The sequence below is a fragment of the Podarcis muralis genome, chromosome 11, assembly GCF_964188315.1.
Source record: "Podarcis muralis chromosome 11, rPodMur119.hap1.1, whole genome shotgun sequence".
NCBI lineage: Eukaryota > Metazoa > Chordata > Lepidosauria > Squamata > Lacertidae > Podarcis > Podarcis muralis.
Genome location: NC_135665.1, coordinates 49,456,478 through 49,472,706, shown reverse-complemented (window position 1 = coordinate 49,472,706; position 16,229 = coordinate 49,456,478). Strand labels below are relative to the sequence as shown.

At 40.7% G+C, this 16,229-nt stretch overlaps 1 long non-coding RNA gene across 1 annotated transcript; it reads right to left on the bottom strand.

Annotated features, from left to right (window-relative positions):
* Positions 1-641: 641 nt before the first annotated feature.
* On the bottom strand, positions 642-16,085 carry LOC114606460 (uncharacterized). The gene is made up of 3 exons (XR_013394710.1): positions 15,185-16,085; positions 5,646-5,868; positions 642-2,051 (listed from the first exon to the last, which is right to left on the bottom strand). It is a non-coding gene; the product is annotated as an uncharacterized LOC114606460 (long non-coding RNA).
* Positions 16,086-16,229: the final 144 nt, after the last annotated feature.

The window sequence follows — 16,229 nt, the reverse complement described above, 5'->3', positions numbered from 1 at the left end:
GGGAAATCCCCTTCAATCGACACTCCCCTCCCTTCTCCACAGCACTGGACGAGCCCCGGTGACTGCTTACCTGTGCCTTGCAAGTGGCAGGGGCTGGTGGCAGCGGGATGATGAGTGGTGCGAAAGGGCTGTCTCCAGAGAGGGGCTGCTTAAGATGGTGCTCAACCAACTGTGGTTCAACAAAACCCAGCCCCCTTCCTCCTCTAGGCAGGGCAGGGAGAAGCCAGGAGGGGGGGGGAGGCACTGCCGTGGTGTGTATGAGGGAGGGGGGTAATGGCGCAGCCTGAATGATCAGAATCACCACTCCAATCCATGCGGCGATTCCTGGACCGTCTGCGGGCCGGATCCACAAGGCAATTGGGCCGGCTCTGTCTCTGTCTCCTGGGCCTTAGCTTGCCAACCCATGATCTAACCCCCTGGTGCAGAGCACCTTATACCTGCACAAGTGACGCTGACACAAAACTCCACACATACATTAAGTAAAATAGAAACATCGCCACCAGACCCCACCCCAATCCACCATGGCCCCTCCACCTCTTCCCCCCTTTTTCTTCCTAATGTAACACTAATGTCTCAACAAATGAATCTGACCTGTAGAAAATGTAACTTGGAAAAAAAGAGACATTGCACATACTTTTGTAAACCAAGAAATCTTTAATAAAAAATACATTTAAAAAAATGAAGGTGAGGTATGAAGAAGTGTGAGATTAAAACAAATGCTCAATATAACAACAAGGCAAGAAATGGTTCTTGTTTCTTCTGGAATGATGTTGCCCATCACTGGGTTTTTAGAATCTAATTGATGCCATAAGGCTTCAGGGTGGGGGGATAGTAATAATGAGCTACTATGCTACCAAGAGCAATAGAATGAAGAAATCAAAGTCTGCAGGAGGTGATAATAGAACTGTAACAACAATAGTTTCTCAGCACCCCAATAACCAAATAACCCATTTATAGATTAGTGCAGACTGTTAATATAGAATGTATGCTCTACATTGTATGTCAGACAAGTTATCGTGTGGATTCTAGCTTAATTCAGTGCCCTTATGTACACTTTTAATTCAACGTCCTTTTCTACTTGCTGACTCTTGAGACTATTAGCTCTACAAATGTCATGCATTATTTGCACAGCCAAATAGAACTTTGCTTTGTTCATATTATCAGATATACTATTCTCTTCTAGTCTCTATTAAGCATTCAAATTCACATGACTTTGTTTACACAAAGCTGTGACATGCTGATCTATCAATGTCTCTCTTGAGAATTGATTTAATGTACAAACAATGCTAGCTTTGGACACAGATTACAGCATTCTTTTCCTCTTTATATACTGGGTTTTTAGCTTTTGCTGCAGGTATGAAGTTCCTAAACGGAAGAGAAAAAAGCAACCTGGCAAGTTAATAAAAGAAAACAAATCTAGACCAGGGGTACCCAATTTATATATTTTTGAAGGCAATTCTAACATCAAATATGTATGTTACAAACATATATAACCTAAAAGCAAGATAGGATAGAACACTGAAGTTGAAAATATTCATCTTTTCCTTACAAATTAAAATGTGGGTAAACTTTTTATGTTGCTGCTTAATTAAAATTGGGTAGGGGCAGCAACATGCACCACCAGCGTGGCAAAACACATGTCTGCGGTGTATTCATGTCCATGTGTGATGGCAAGGCTTGCCCTATAGTGAGAAATGAATCTGAGGAATCTAATGCTGCTCATCCAAGCTCACTGTGGAAAAAGAAAGGAAGTAGGAGTTCGTGAGCATTCTCCAGTGACATCTTCTGCTGTCTCATATCTAAGTTGTCGGCAGAGGGATAGTGGCTTGCTGGACTAAAGCAAGCACAACCCTGCTTGAAACAGGCTGTGAGCAAGGCTGTCCTTGCACCAATCCTGCTTGTAGCAGTTTTTGGTGTTCACTCCTGCTTGAAATGCGCACATCACCTCTACTAACAACTGAACAAGGCTCCAGCCTCACATGATGTATCTGTTGCATTTGTCAACCCTCCATGAGTGCTGAACTGAGGCTCTGTTCATATAACTATGTTATCTGCAAAAAATCAATAAATAACATTTTTAAAGGCTTGTCCTAGTCAATATCATTCAAGTGAAATATTTGCAGTGACACTGTCATAGTTATTTGGTGTGTGCTGTTGTTTGTCTTTTCAAATTTTAGAACAGAAAATGTAACACTTATAATATTGATTATCCTTTCTCCCGAGGCCAGCATAAAATGTGTGAATATGCTAGCAAAATTAATATTTCATTAAAGGAAGGATTACATTTCTCATACAGTTACAGCTACACATGTAAATTAAATTATTTGAACTATGATTTTGGCAATGTTATATGCTTGGGTAATTTTCAGCTTCTCGTCGCATGGTGCTAGGTAACGAATCAGCATTAGAACAGGCTGTCAGAATGCTTTCACATGGTTCTAGAACACACATTCTTTAGGACAGGTTCTGAAGGCAGGCTTATTAAAGCTAAGGCTTTAATATGGGCAGTGCCTGAATGAGAAGACCATTTGTATTCCTAACCAATTTTACTGGCTGGCACAGAAATAATAGGACCCCAGAAACAGATCTTAGATTGCCAGCAGGATCACACAGATGCAGGGTGCAAACTATTTAAGAATTAAAAGTTAATGACAAGAGCCTGGGTGCTGGTGAACAGCTGGAAGTGAAGCCCCACCATGGGCAAGAACGAGGCATGGAGACCCCCCCCCCCCCGGATGGAGGCAGTCCTGGAACAGCGCTCCAACCTGATTTCCTGCTTCCTGGTGACTCAAGCCCTGACACCCAGGTGGCTGTGTTTTGCATTAAGTTTCTGAATCATCTTTTGAGAGACTGCCACCACCCCCAACCCCCAAGCACTGAAGCAACCAAAGCTAAGCCATGCTGCTCCAGATAGGGCCACAGCTGTCATAGCTGTCAACTTTTCCCTTTTCTTGCGAGGAATCCTATTCCAAATAAGGGAATTTCCCTTTAAAAAAGGAAAACGTTGACAGCTATGGCTGATATGCAAGCCTGAGAAGGTAGAATGCACTCCTTGCCACAACTGCTACCTGTACCTCCCAGACAGTAATGATACCTAGATACCTGTTTGCCTTGTTAATTATAAAACAGCTAGATACCTGGTTAAGAAACAATTTTCCACATTAATTGATATTGTTATAATTTGGCTATCATTTGGGGGAATATTGGAAAATTAATAAAAACTTATTTGTCAAAGAAGAAACACTTTTCCATATGCCATAAACTAGTGTTTCTGGGGGAATAATAATTGTTGCTGTAACATGAGCACTTTTACAAGGCTTTTAAAATAGTCCTCAGTTTCTTATATGCCTTATTTATACACTGCACTTTCTGAACAAATAAAAATTACTGCTGAAGGAAGTCACTAAAGGGCTATTACTATTTAAAGTACTTTTGTCAACATTTTATCTACTTTCAACAGACATGGCTATTCCTTAAAATAATATGATGTATAATAGAAACAGCTATTAATCACAATATGTAATTATAAAGATGTACTGCCAGACCAGTACTTAAATGTACCATTGAAACATTATTTAAACCTCATTGGAATTAATGAGAAGTACAGAATAATATTTAAATTGTGTAAAAGTTCAAATTCTTGTCACCTTTTTGCCTCTCTCAGTATTAAAACTTTTATTCAGAAGTATGTTGCCAACCTCACAGATTATCAGATACTATCTTGGAATATGGCTGCAAGGAGAACCCATACTGATTTCATTAGACATTGAGTTAATGAGTTTTGCTATAATTCAGTGGATCTAGTGACAAATAGGTATAGCTTCCTAGCATTTATAATTAATATACTGGGAATCCATGGCTTTCTGTATGTATGATATTCGGCAACATACACATTCAGATTATATGCTTTTGATGACACACTCTTTGACATAGGCGCCGACTCCATGGGGCTTGAGGGGGCCCGAGCCCCCTCAAAAATTCGTTTGGGGGGGCTCCGCCCCCCCAATAATCTCCGGCGCCCCTCCAGCAGAGCGCCATCGCCGCCCCTCCCCCAGCCCAAAATGCACAGGGAGGGGCGGGCTGCATGCCTCCTGCCCTCCCTCCCGAGCAAAAGCTCCACCCAATTTCCTTTGGAGCTGATTAATAGGCGCAGCACGCTCTCCCCTATTCGCTCACGAGGAGGCGGCGCCACTTTATTTGCATATTCATGAGCTTATTTATTATTCATGAGCTTTCCCGGGCCCCCCCAATATTTTTTATAAGTCCACGTCCCTGCTCTTTGATAACATGCTATGGAAGGAAGAGCATAAACAATCTGAGTTAATAGTGAAAAAATCACTGATACAGTAATTGTATTCTCCAGTGTCTTAAATTGGTGGTTTTCAAACTGTTCCTAAGAACCCTGGGATTCCTCGGGATCTTCTCAGGAGGTTCTTAGTGTGAAAATTAGCAATGTCAGAAAGACATCTTATTCACCAGTCCTGAACTTCCTCTGTGACCGGGGAAGGGGGACCTGTCACTGACTTCAGTTCCCATCAGCTCCAGCCAGCATGTTCAGGGATGATGGGAATTGTAGTCCAGCAATATCTGTTGAGCTGTAAATTCCCCACCCATATCCTACAATGTCTTATACTGAGAAAACACTGGACACATTATAGTGCTCAAGAGTCCATTTTGAGGATGAGCAATTACCTAAACCTTTGTGGCTTCACTGGCAGTCTAGAACAGGATAGCAATGTAATGCTCTCCAGATATTGTTCTATTACAACTCCCATCAGCCCCAGCCAGCCTAGCCAATGGGTCAGGGATGAAAAGAGTTGTAGTCCAACAACATATGGAAGACAAAATGTTGGCTAGCCCTGTTCTAGAATGTGTTCTAGAATGCTTCGCCACATATAGGGCTTCTGCAAGCAGGACCCAGCAACAAAATTATGCAGTATGGAGAGCTTCTGTTCATGGTTTCAGCCACTCCAACCCATTCTTCCTTCCAGTTTCCTGACCCCCAACTGACCCCAAAGTCTGTATTTAGTGTCTAGTGAGCATTCTCAGTCCTCATTGACTTGGGTTTCTTCCTCCATTTTTACATTTTTTTAGGGCAGGTACTACATCAAAATCATTGATTTCTCCATTGATATCTATGGCAGCTATCTGAAGTTCCTTGGAACATTTTCAAATCATTTTTTGGTGTGGAAATAATTTTATTATTTATACCCCACCCATCTGGCTGGGTTTCCCCAGCCACTCTGGGCGGCTTCCAACAGGATATTAAAAACACACTAAAAGGTCAACATTAAAAACTTCCCTAAACAGGGCTGCCTTCAGATGTCTTCCAAACGTCAGATAGTTGTTTATTTCCTTGACATCTGATGGGCATTCCACAGGGCGGGCGCCACTACCAAGAAGACCCTCTGGCTGGTTCCCTGTAACCTCACTTCTTGCAGTGAGGACTAGTCCTATCCTATGACAACTTGCAAAGGTTGCAGTACTCTGAAAATGCCACGGCTTGTCTTTCTACACCGGTGGTTTTGCTTTATTTATTTGACATTTTTGCCTCCACCTCCCCCCAATTGGCATGTATGGCATTATCTCATTTTATCTCCACAACAATTTTGTGTGGTAGGTTAGGGAAAGAGGTCATGACTTACCCAAGGCTATGCGGTGGCTTTGTGACTAAGCAGGGACTTGAATGCGGGTCTCGCCCACTCTTGCCCAACATTTATCCACTTCATCCAAGTTGGTTCTTGTATAGTTATCAAGATTATTTGATGAATGCAAATCTTCTCTCTAGAAGGTGGATGTCACTACAAAGCTAGCAGAAGTGCTGATATATTTGCAATCAATGTTTCCCATCACAGAACGGGGGTTTTCCTAATCAGAAGAAAGGTATAAATATAGCATTGAGCTGGTGAACCATTGCAGCTAAGAATATGAACAATGAACTTAGGTCTCCTGCTTCAAATTTCACTTTGGCCTTAAACTCACTAGGCTACATTAGGCAAACCACAACCTCTCAGCCTCTGCCCTGCATCTGCAACATGGGGATAACTGACCTACTTAGAGAGTTGTTTTAAGAATAGGGTATGAAACAATTCACCCATGGAAGGTGTTTTAATCTACTTTAGTTTGTTATTTTGATCCAAATGGGAATATATTGCTTTTCTATAACTTCTGTAACTTTTAAAACCATTTTCCATCTTAAAACTATTTTCCTCCATCAGCCTAGATGGCTCAGTTGGTTAGAGCGTGGAGGTGACGCCAAAGTTGCAAGTTCAATCCTCATAAGGGACAGCTGCATATTCCTGCATTGTAGATGTTGGACTAAATGATCCTCAGGTTTCCTTCCAACATTATGATTCTAATAAACTTTTATCTTGTTTCATAAACCCATGTAGTCTCAGCTTGCTGTAAGCACTCTCATGCCTGGAAACCATACCTTGTGTTACCTTGAGAGGCTTCAGGGAGACCCCAGGGGAGAGTTTAGGCTGATTCATAAGGGGTAAGGTAAAGGTAAAGGGACCCCTGACTATTAGGTCCAGTCGTGGCCAACTCTGGGGTTGCAGCGCTCATCTCGCTTTACTGGCCGAGGGAGCCGGCATACAGCTTCCGGGTCATGTGGCCAGCATGACTAAGCCGCTTCTGGTGAACCAGAGCAGCGCATGGAAACGCCGTTTACCTTCCTGCTGGACTTGCACTTTGACGTGCTTTTGAACTGCTAGGTTGGCAGGAGCTGGGACCGAACAACGGGAGCTCATGCCGTCGCAGGGATTCGAACCGCCGACCTTCTGATCAGCAAGTCCTAGGCTCTGTGGTTTAACCCACAGTGCTACCCGTGTCCCTTTTTCATAAGGGGTAGCCTGGTATATACACTCTCCACTTTTATCTGGTAGCAATGACTTGTTTAAAGTGGAAGAGTGGACTGAGCATAGGGGTACACTGTGTTTGCTAGGAACACTTTCCCCTCGGAGAGCACAAGACGTAGGGTGGCCCACCACTTCTAATACTCCCTTTCCAATACCCCTTTCCCTGAGTACCACAGGAAATAGGGGATCCTGCAGGAGGCACCATCACAATGGTACGCAATGCGCTCTGGGATCCTTCAGGTGAGCAAAACCTTTTTACAATTCAATATGTTATGTATCTTCAGGTAGAACAGAATCATGAGTGCTGATAGCATCTTTATCTGTTTAACGTTATAGCTGGGAGCTGTTATGCTCTGAAGCTGCTCACTGGCACGGTCTGTCAAACCCACTGCCTCAACTTTTAAAAAGCTGTACTTGTCAGTATTCATATTATGCACATATCACACGGTAAATCAAATGGTTAAAGAAAAACAATCAATACTAACCCCCCCCAAAAAAACCCAATTTTGTTGCCAAGCAGTGATGATTCAGCCAAAGCAGAAGACATATGAAACATTATAAGGTAAAGGTAAAGGGACCCCTGACCATTAGGTCCAGTTGTGACCGACTCTGGGGTTGTGGCGCTCATCTCGCTTTATTGGCCAAGGGAGCCGGCATACCGCTTCCGGGTCACGTGGCCAGCATGACTAAGCCACTTCTGGCAAACCAGAGCAGCACACAGAAACGCCGTTTACCTTCCCGCCAGAGTGGTACCTATTTATCTACTTGCACTCTGATGTGCTTTCGAACTGCTAGGTTGGCAGGAGCTGGGACCGAACAACGGGAGCTCACTCCGTCGCGGGGATTCAAACCGCCAACCTTCTGATTGGCAAGTCCTAGGCTCTGTGGTTTAACCCACAGCGCCACCCACATCCCCATGAAACATTATAGAATGGTATAAAAGCATATGTGGGGTTTTCTTTTTTAAGCCAGTTTGTCTGTCACTTGCTCTCGCTGCTCATTTGCACCTGTGGATTTCCTTTATCAGGACAGTTAAGGATTTAACATTCCATACAACTCCTACTAGCTCTGATTATTTTTCATATTGTAATGGCAGGTTAGATACTTCACAAAACAACAAAGGATGTGCTCCCTCTTCCATTTCAACCCCCTTTCACAAAACTCTACTTTCTCTACCCTTCATGCTCCCCATCCATCACTGTGGTTATTGCTTCAGTTAGAAGTGAGACTGCGGCCACAGAGAACATTTTCATTAGATTGTATTACCTATATATGGACTGTTGGCAATTTAGACTGCAATTCAAAGTCCACTTACCCATGAATAAGCCCTACTGAATTCAATTGGACTTACTTCTGAGTAGACATAGTTCAGATTGCAGCTTGAATGATGAGACCTTGTTGGAGGGGTTTGTCAAACATTTGGACATTGGAAAGAGTATAAATGCAAAGTATAATTAAGCCATACTAGTAACCTTTGATGACAGGTGTTTAGGCCCTGCTCCAGGTTTTAGGAACCCTGGATGAGTTTCTATTGGTGGTACTGCCAGACTTCCCCTCTCCCAAACAAGTAAACAGTCAGGTAGGCTTACCTGTTGGCAGTGATGTAAAGAGCTAGGAGACAAGTGACCACTGATTAGCAGCTTGTAGCTGACACATTTTATCTTGCACAGCACTGTTAGAGATTAAATGTGGCAGCTGCCAGGCACCCACCTGAGCTAAGTATCCCTTTAGCTCCCAGGCCATTACAGTGATACCCTGGCAGGTAAGCACACCTGGTGGAATCGCTGCCAAGTGATGGCTGGGGATGGTGACAGACATCCAGGCAAAGCATCACTGGAGTGTGTGGATGGTAGCAACTGCTCCCTTATGCTAAACACCAATGTTCGCTTGTAGATGCTGGCCAAAAAACTTCAGTATTTTTTTTTAAGATTCAGAATTCAATTTTTAAAAGACTATCCTAAAAGAGTCAGGATAGTATAGTGGTTAGAGTGTCAGACTAGGGCTCAGGAGACCCCCATTCAAATCCCCCCTCAGCCATGAAGCTCACTAGGTGTCCTTGGCCATTCACTATTTCTCCGCCTAACCTACCTCACAGGGTTATTATTAGGATAATGGGGGGGGGGCGACCCTCAACACTGTCTTGAGATCCTAGCAGGAAAAGTGAGATGTGAAAATCTAATAAATAAAATGGGGGGTAAATAAATAAAAAACTCTGAGGAAAGTTAGATGAAAACGAATTATTCCATCTCTAATACATGTTAATACCCCCCTACATATTTGTAGTTATTTATAATATCCAAAGGGATGTCAAAAGATTTGCGTTTTCCCCATCCCATTACCTGTGGCTGTTCATATGCCATGTGTTCTGCTAAAGTAAAAGGAATTACCAAACACCTCTCATTTATTGTTTATTATAATTAAATTGAAGTCAGTTTTACACAAATATCTGCAGTTTCCCCTTCAGTGATTTGAAGTTACAGGTACACAATTCATGGAATATAGCCTAATAGCTCAGTCCTCTGTCTTTCTCAGATAAAAAGTCCCATAATGTTCAGTGGGACTGACTGTTGTCAATTGTGGCTAATGAGTTGAGCCTGACTTGAGATTAGACTCCATTTCTTAGTGGCACTTACTTTTGAGTAAACAAGCATGGGATCAGGTTGCACGTCTGATATGAATTACTGGGTACTAGACTTTTCATCCTATTTTCTTAATTTACTTTTTAAAGAACTGAAACTTAGTTAATGGGAGATATAAAGCACTGTCTGCCTAAGGAAAATGTGTCCCAGTGGTGATATTAGACAAAAAGCATGAAAAATGTTTTTCAAAACACTAGAGTGCATAAAGCATTAATGAACATTAATGTCTAGAACTGCATATATTACATGAAAAAGGATGTGTATGTGTTTAAATTACAAATCACATTCTTTATGTTGTTATGGTTTTGGGGGTTTATTCTTTTTTAAATAGCAGTTCTGTTTTTTAAAAAAATCGCATCATGGAGTGACATATATTTCTGAATACACAAATTAATGTTTAAACGATTATGAGAATCTTTAAAAGCCAATAATTTCTTTAAAATCTCATATTAAGTGTGATCTAGGTGTCTGATTCTTGGGTTCTGTATGCTTTGGCACAACAGAAGAAACAAAATCATTTCTCTTCATGCTTCTGAGAAAAACTTCACTGGACCGTACCATTACCCAGATAAAAAAGGAAGATGATTTATTGTTATCCATTAATTTGCATATTTCTTTTTAAAAAACGTTATAAATGAATCCATAATATCATTGTAAAAATGTTAAAGTATACATCTATGACATAAAATGGTCAAACCTGAGGTAAATATTTGAGGGCAAATATGGACTCTTTCCTAAAAGGAGTTTAGTGGCCTAGTCCGTTGTCTGAGGGGAATAGAAAGGCGAAGGATTTCTTCAAGTCAAAGGGCCACTCTGGAAATCTTACAGGGCTTCATAGCTATATCTTAGGAGACTTTATGAGTCCCTCTTAATTATTTTGAGGATATAGTATATTGTAAAGTCTGTTGGGAGCACCATTTGACATCAGTATCACTATTCCCCCCCCCCTACAATTCAAGCAAGGGTAATTTCCAGATTTTCTTCATGATAATGAGATAAAAAAGGGAACTATCAAGAGAGACATTTGCTTAAATGTTGTTCACTGCTTTGCGTATTTGTAATTAAAAGGTGGTTTTGAAGTGTATTTAATGAGCAAGCATTAGATATTCAGCCCATATGAGAGACAAGGATTACCTTCTGAGTAATTGATGGCAATGAGCAGGTGAGGAGAGAGTAATTTCTAAACACACCTAATATAAACTGAGTAAAACACATACGTAGTTGTGGTGGGTTTAAAAAAAAAAAGATTAATCACGTGAAATTAGTTCTCTGAAGTCCTATGGGGCAGTTGTTCTCTTAATCCTTGCTAAATTCTATAGGATTTAAATATTTTGGATTTTTTTTAAAGGTACTCTGAGGAGATGTTTGGCTGGATCATATGGGTTTACCTAATGATGGGTCTTTTGTTTATGTGCTTCCAGAATGGCTGAAAACTTTAATAATGTGGTGCTATGCATGTCTACTCAGAAGTAAGACCCATTAAGAACCATTAAATTCAATGGAGCTTACCATCAAGCAAGTGTATATAGAATTTCAGACTTAAATCAATTCAGGATTTTAATGTTTGTATGTTGTTTTATTGTATATTTGAATGCTGCTTATTTTTTATGATATTATGCAATCTAGAATTTTTCTCAGATAATAAATTTAAAGGTACTAGATGCAGAATAGACTCACTGAAATGAATGGACAAGTTACTGGACTCGATTTATTTCAGTACAGTACATCTACTCTGAGAATGACTAAAATCTCATCATTATTAGCAATTGGTGACTGGTTTCTCATTGTTAAAGGGAAATTGAGAGTAAGTTATAAGCATTGTTATCGCATGTTAAAACTTTTAAACATTCTATTTTAGGTATTATTACTTAAAACATAGATTTACAGTGCATCATTTATGTGGAAGAATAAAGAATCACAAATTTATGACAAGGTAAGGAGGAAGCAGGAAAAGGTAAGAAAATACAAATGTTTTTCTGTCCGAAACTTCCAACGTTCAGCTTCATAGGATGGCCCCAAGTATTATGAGAAAGTGAGAAAAAATTCACTTTCTCCAAACTATGCATAATATAATGTCTCCTAATAACCCTTCCTTTTCAAACTAAAAAAGCCCAAAATGTTTTCAACACAGGGGAATTGCTCCAGCCGCTTGATAATTTCAATTGTCCGTTTCCAGTTGCATGAGTTCAGGAGAAGGTGTCACCACCCCCCGGGCATGGAGAGTGATAAAGTAGGCCCAGGCCCAAGGACATGATAGAGTCCTACTCTTTCTCATGTGATACTAATTGTGTGGGGAAATTAAATATCCAAAGAGGGCTATTGTATTCTAAAAACATTACACCATGACAAATGGGAGAATGTGTGAAAAATGCAAAAAAATGAATATTTTTCTGCTCCGCTGCATGAATATTTTGACATATCTACACAAAGTAACTATGAAACTATCTTAGATAACATTCATTCTTATTACTTTAAATTATTCCATTAACCCAAGTATTTCCTAAACTTGCAAAACGCTATACAAATGCAAATTAATCATCTTCAATTCCAGATTATATTCCAGTCTAAAAAGCTATTTGTTGATACATTTGTACGTGTAAGGCAAGCAAAGCAGGTATGCAATGAGTGAAAACCTTATTATAAAATATTGGACATGTAGGTTTGTACCAGTCAAGTTGTCACTGTAGTAGTTGAAAAGCATTAGAGTAGTATATGGATTAGCTATTCACCATCTAAAGAAAAGTTAAATGTATTTGAACTTGTTAGTCTTTATGGTGCTAGAAAACTCTTTGTTGCACTTAAATTGCTCCATTTGTATCCCAAGGTTAGAACAGCATTTTATCCTGTGAAATTGCAAATTCCAGTGGGTTAGCTGTGTTAGTGTATAAAAGCAAAGACAAAAAGGATCATGTGACACCTTAAAGACTAAAAAATGTATTGTGTTCATGAATGCTGTTGCCTGAGTCTTTGCCTTTAAAGTAAAAGACTATTATTTGGGCTTCGTGCAAGCTAGGCTTGGTTAACTTGCCCAAGGCTACACTGTGAATTTCAGAGTCAAGTAAGAATTTGAACCCAGATTTTGGTATCCCAACTCAACACTCTCTTAGAGAGGGTACAGTATTACTCATTTTGTACTATTGATACCACTGGAGTAATGTTTCTGACATCTAGAAGTAACAAAAGGCTCAGTAGTTTAGACCAGGGGTCAGCAACCTAAGGCCCATGGGCTGGAAGCAGCCCGCAGAGGTCGTTCAACTGGCCCACGAACAGAGCTGCCCGCTCGCGTGCTGCGATAAACTGGTGCAGTGTGGCACGGGGACCTGCTTCTGCGGTGCTGGAAATCACATCTGCGCATGCGCAGACGTTCAAAATCGCGTCTGCGCAGACACAGATGCCGAAAATTGCGCGCGCGGGGGGGGGTGTGTGTCACGATCCAGCCCACGGAGGGATCTCTGCCGGACCGATTTGGCCCAGGCAAGATAAACCTTGCTGACCCCTGGTTTAGACCACAGCACCACCCACTTGGTGGTTTGAATCCGAGTGACGGGGTTTGTCTTGTTGCTCTGTCCCAGCTCCTGCCAACCTTAGCAGTTCAAAAGCATACCAACGTGAGTAGATAAATAAATAGGAACCGCTACAGCGGGATGGCAAGCAGCATTTCTGTGCACTCTGGCACTTGTCACATTGTCCCGCTGTGCCAGAAGTGGTATAGTCATGCTGGCCACATGACCCTTAATGCTGTCTGTGGACAAATGCCAGCTACCTGGGCCTGAAGTGAGATGAGTGCCGCACCCCATAGTCAAATTTGACTGGACTTAACCGTCCAGTGGTCCTTTACCTTTAGAAGTATCAATTTCAATAGAAAAATTGTTTATTGAAATTATTATATTAAATTATGCAAAAGGTATAACAAGTCTAGGAGCTTTGGTCACCAGGTATGCTCTTGATGGAAATAATATGCTTAATACATTCAGAAACAACTTTGTAAATAGGCTGTAGCTCTGCAACTCATATTATATATGATGCTCAGTACAGTATTTATGTTGTTCACTCTGCATCTAAACTTTCAGAGTGGTGCTGATTTCTGTATTAATTACAGGGCAGCATGGATATGTTAGTGTCTGTTTCTGGATTCATTTTCAGAATGCAGGTTTGCAAATAAGGGAATTTCCTGCTAAGGTTGCCTAGAAATAACTCAAAGGTTTTCTGGGCTTTTTGTGCTTTTTCCACAGGAGGGCACAATTTGGCTCTTTACATTTATACTTAGTATGAACAGTCTACATTTTAAAAAGGAAATCCTGACTGCACATGGCAAAGTGTATCGGAGCAGATTTTTTTTGGATCTGCCTTATTAAAATATATTAATATTTCAATATCTGAGAAAACCACATTTAACTAAACTTGTTTTGTTATAGTCTTCAAACTATGTTTTAATGTATAGACCTGACTGAATGAAAACCTGTAGAGGGTGGTACTACTCAGAGTAGACCCACTGAAATTAAGGAATATGACTAAGTTAGGGCCATTAATTTACTTAGGTTTATTTAAGTAACACCCTAAATTTAAATTTAAGAGCACAACTACATACGGTTTATGACCAAACAAGTATTTAGCTTGTAAATAATTTACAGATGAAATATGAGATTAATTCTTATGCTTTTTTTGCAACATACATTAAATTGCCCACAAATACTTTTTACCAACATTTTTCTCAGAATACATCTTATGTGAAGAAATTAAATTCATAATATTTCAACCTCTATTTTATGCAAGACAAGTATTCTGGATTTTTTAACAAAAAAATTCACCATACTGTACCATAATTCCTAAACATATAGTAAATGAAGAATTTAATGACACGTTTAGTTAATGGAGAAATACGTTACCCCTAAGTTTCTGCACCGAAACAATCTGCTTGTGGGTATACTACTGCTTTGGTATCTAGGACCTGCTACCTGTAATAATACTTGAAAACACATACAATTTTAAAAAGTTAGTGTCTTCTCTATAAACTGTGCAAATATTTTTTAGGATAAATGATACCTAACACGTTTTGGTCGCTACCTGGCAAATATGTCTAATTTTGTCTTTACTAAATCTCTTTGAAACAAATGAAATTTTCATTGCTTTGACTTGAATGTCCAATATGATCCTACACATATTTAGTCAGGAAGTCCTACTGTGTTCAGTGGTAATCATTCCCAGGTAAGTGTGTATGGCATTAGTCATGACTAACTGTAGCAGGATTCTAGGTCTTTAAATCTGGAGTATATGTATATTCATTTCCTTATATTCAAAGACTTACAATCCAGAATGTTACAAGTAGCTAAAATCATATTCCTATAGCACAATATGCATATACTTAAAACTATACCCTTAAAACTATACCCATCTACACACAAGAACATCTTGTTTGTATGTGCTCTTTTGAAACAGGGCCATAGTGCCTAATTTCTAGCAGAGGCTGGCCCTGGATTACTGCATTCAAACAACTACATGAGGTTGAGCTCTGAGCATTATGGAAAACTGACTCAAGTAGAAATACTGTATTTAAAAATTAGCACCTTGATTATATTTGGGGGGTTTGAGAGCTCCAAAGCACTGGAAAAAAGCAGGCATTTAAGCCAATTTATATGAATTCCACTTCGTTCCTATTCCATAATCTCACAAACTAAAACAATTTACCTGAAGAGAAAATAGATAGGCTTTCAAGTCCGTCAATGTCCCCTTCTTCCAAGGCTGCTTTCTCAACCCATTATTACACTATTTGCAAGAAATCTGTCAACAACCACCTCAATTTTCCAGCGAAGGAGCCTTCATTTCAATATCACGGATTCCCCCCCTCAACGCTATTTCAGAAGAAACGGTTTTGGAAAAGCATGCCCATCTGGAAACCAGAATTTTCAACAGTGAGAACTTCAAATCCGACGATATGGCGATCAGGATCAACACCTTATAAAAGCACACATGCAAGCACGAACGAGAAATTTAATAAAAGAAAACCAGGCGTAAGCGGAAACAAGCTTCCAATATTCCATCTGGATATGAAAGAATGCAGCAGGTATTCCCCCACCACCCTTTTCTAAATTTCCACTCATCCTCTTTCTTGGGAGTTCTTCGTATTTTCAATCCTCTTCATGTGGCTTTTATCATTTTTAAAAGATAGAAAAAATGGACAATTTATTTTGCTGAAGCATTTCAGTCGTGTGCCTCATCTTGACAGTTCGTAGATCTTCTCCTCGTAACATCAGGCCTTTATTTGCAAACTCCAGCCTTCCGTATATACATACAGCAAAAGAAAGGAGTGGGGGAAAGAAAGAAAAACGGATAAAAAGAGAAAAGCAAAGCACCCATATACGCAACTCGGAGCTGCCATCAGCTGTCTGCGCGGCGACGCAGACTGAAGAGCCTCCCCGGCGAGTGCATGGATGGATCTCTCAGCTTAGGGAGGCAGGAAAGCAGTGAGCAAGCGAAACAGAAGCAGCAACAGAAGAAGGAGAGGGAGAGAGAAAAAGGGGAGGTTGTTGGTGTTTGGCGCCGGTGGAGGGAGTCATTCCTACAGCTGCACTTCCGGTCGGCATTTTGTTCTGAGAGGGAGCGAGACCGACGCTCACATTCACGCAGGCTCCTTTTTCCCTCTCTCTCTCTCTCCTCCCTCCCCATCTCCTCCCTCCCCGGTACCGACTCACCGTGGCCTAAGCAGTCCCCTCCCTGCCCCGCCCCACCCGCC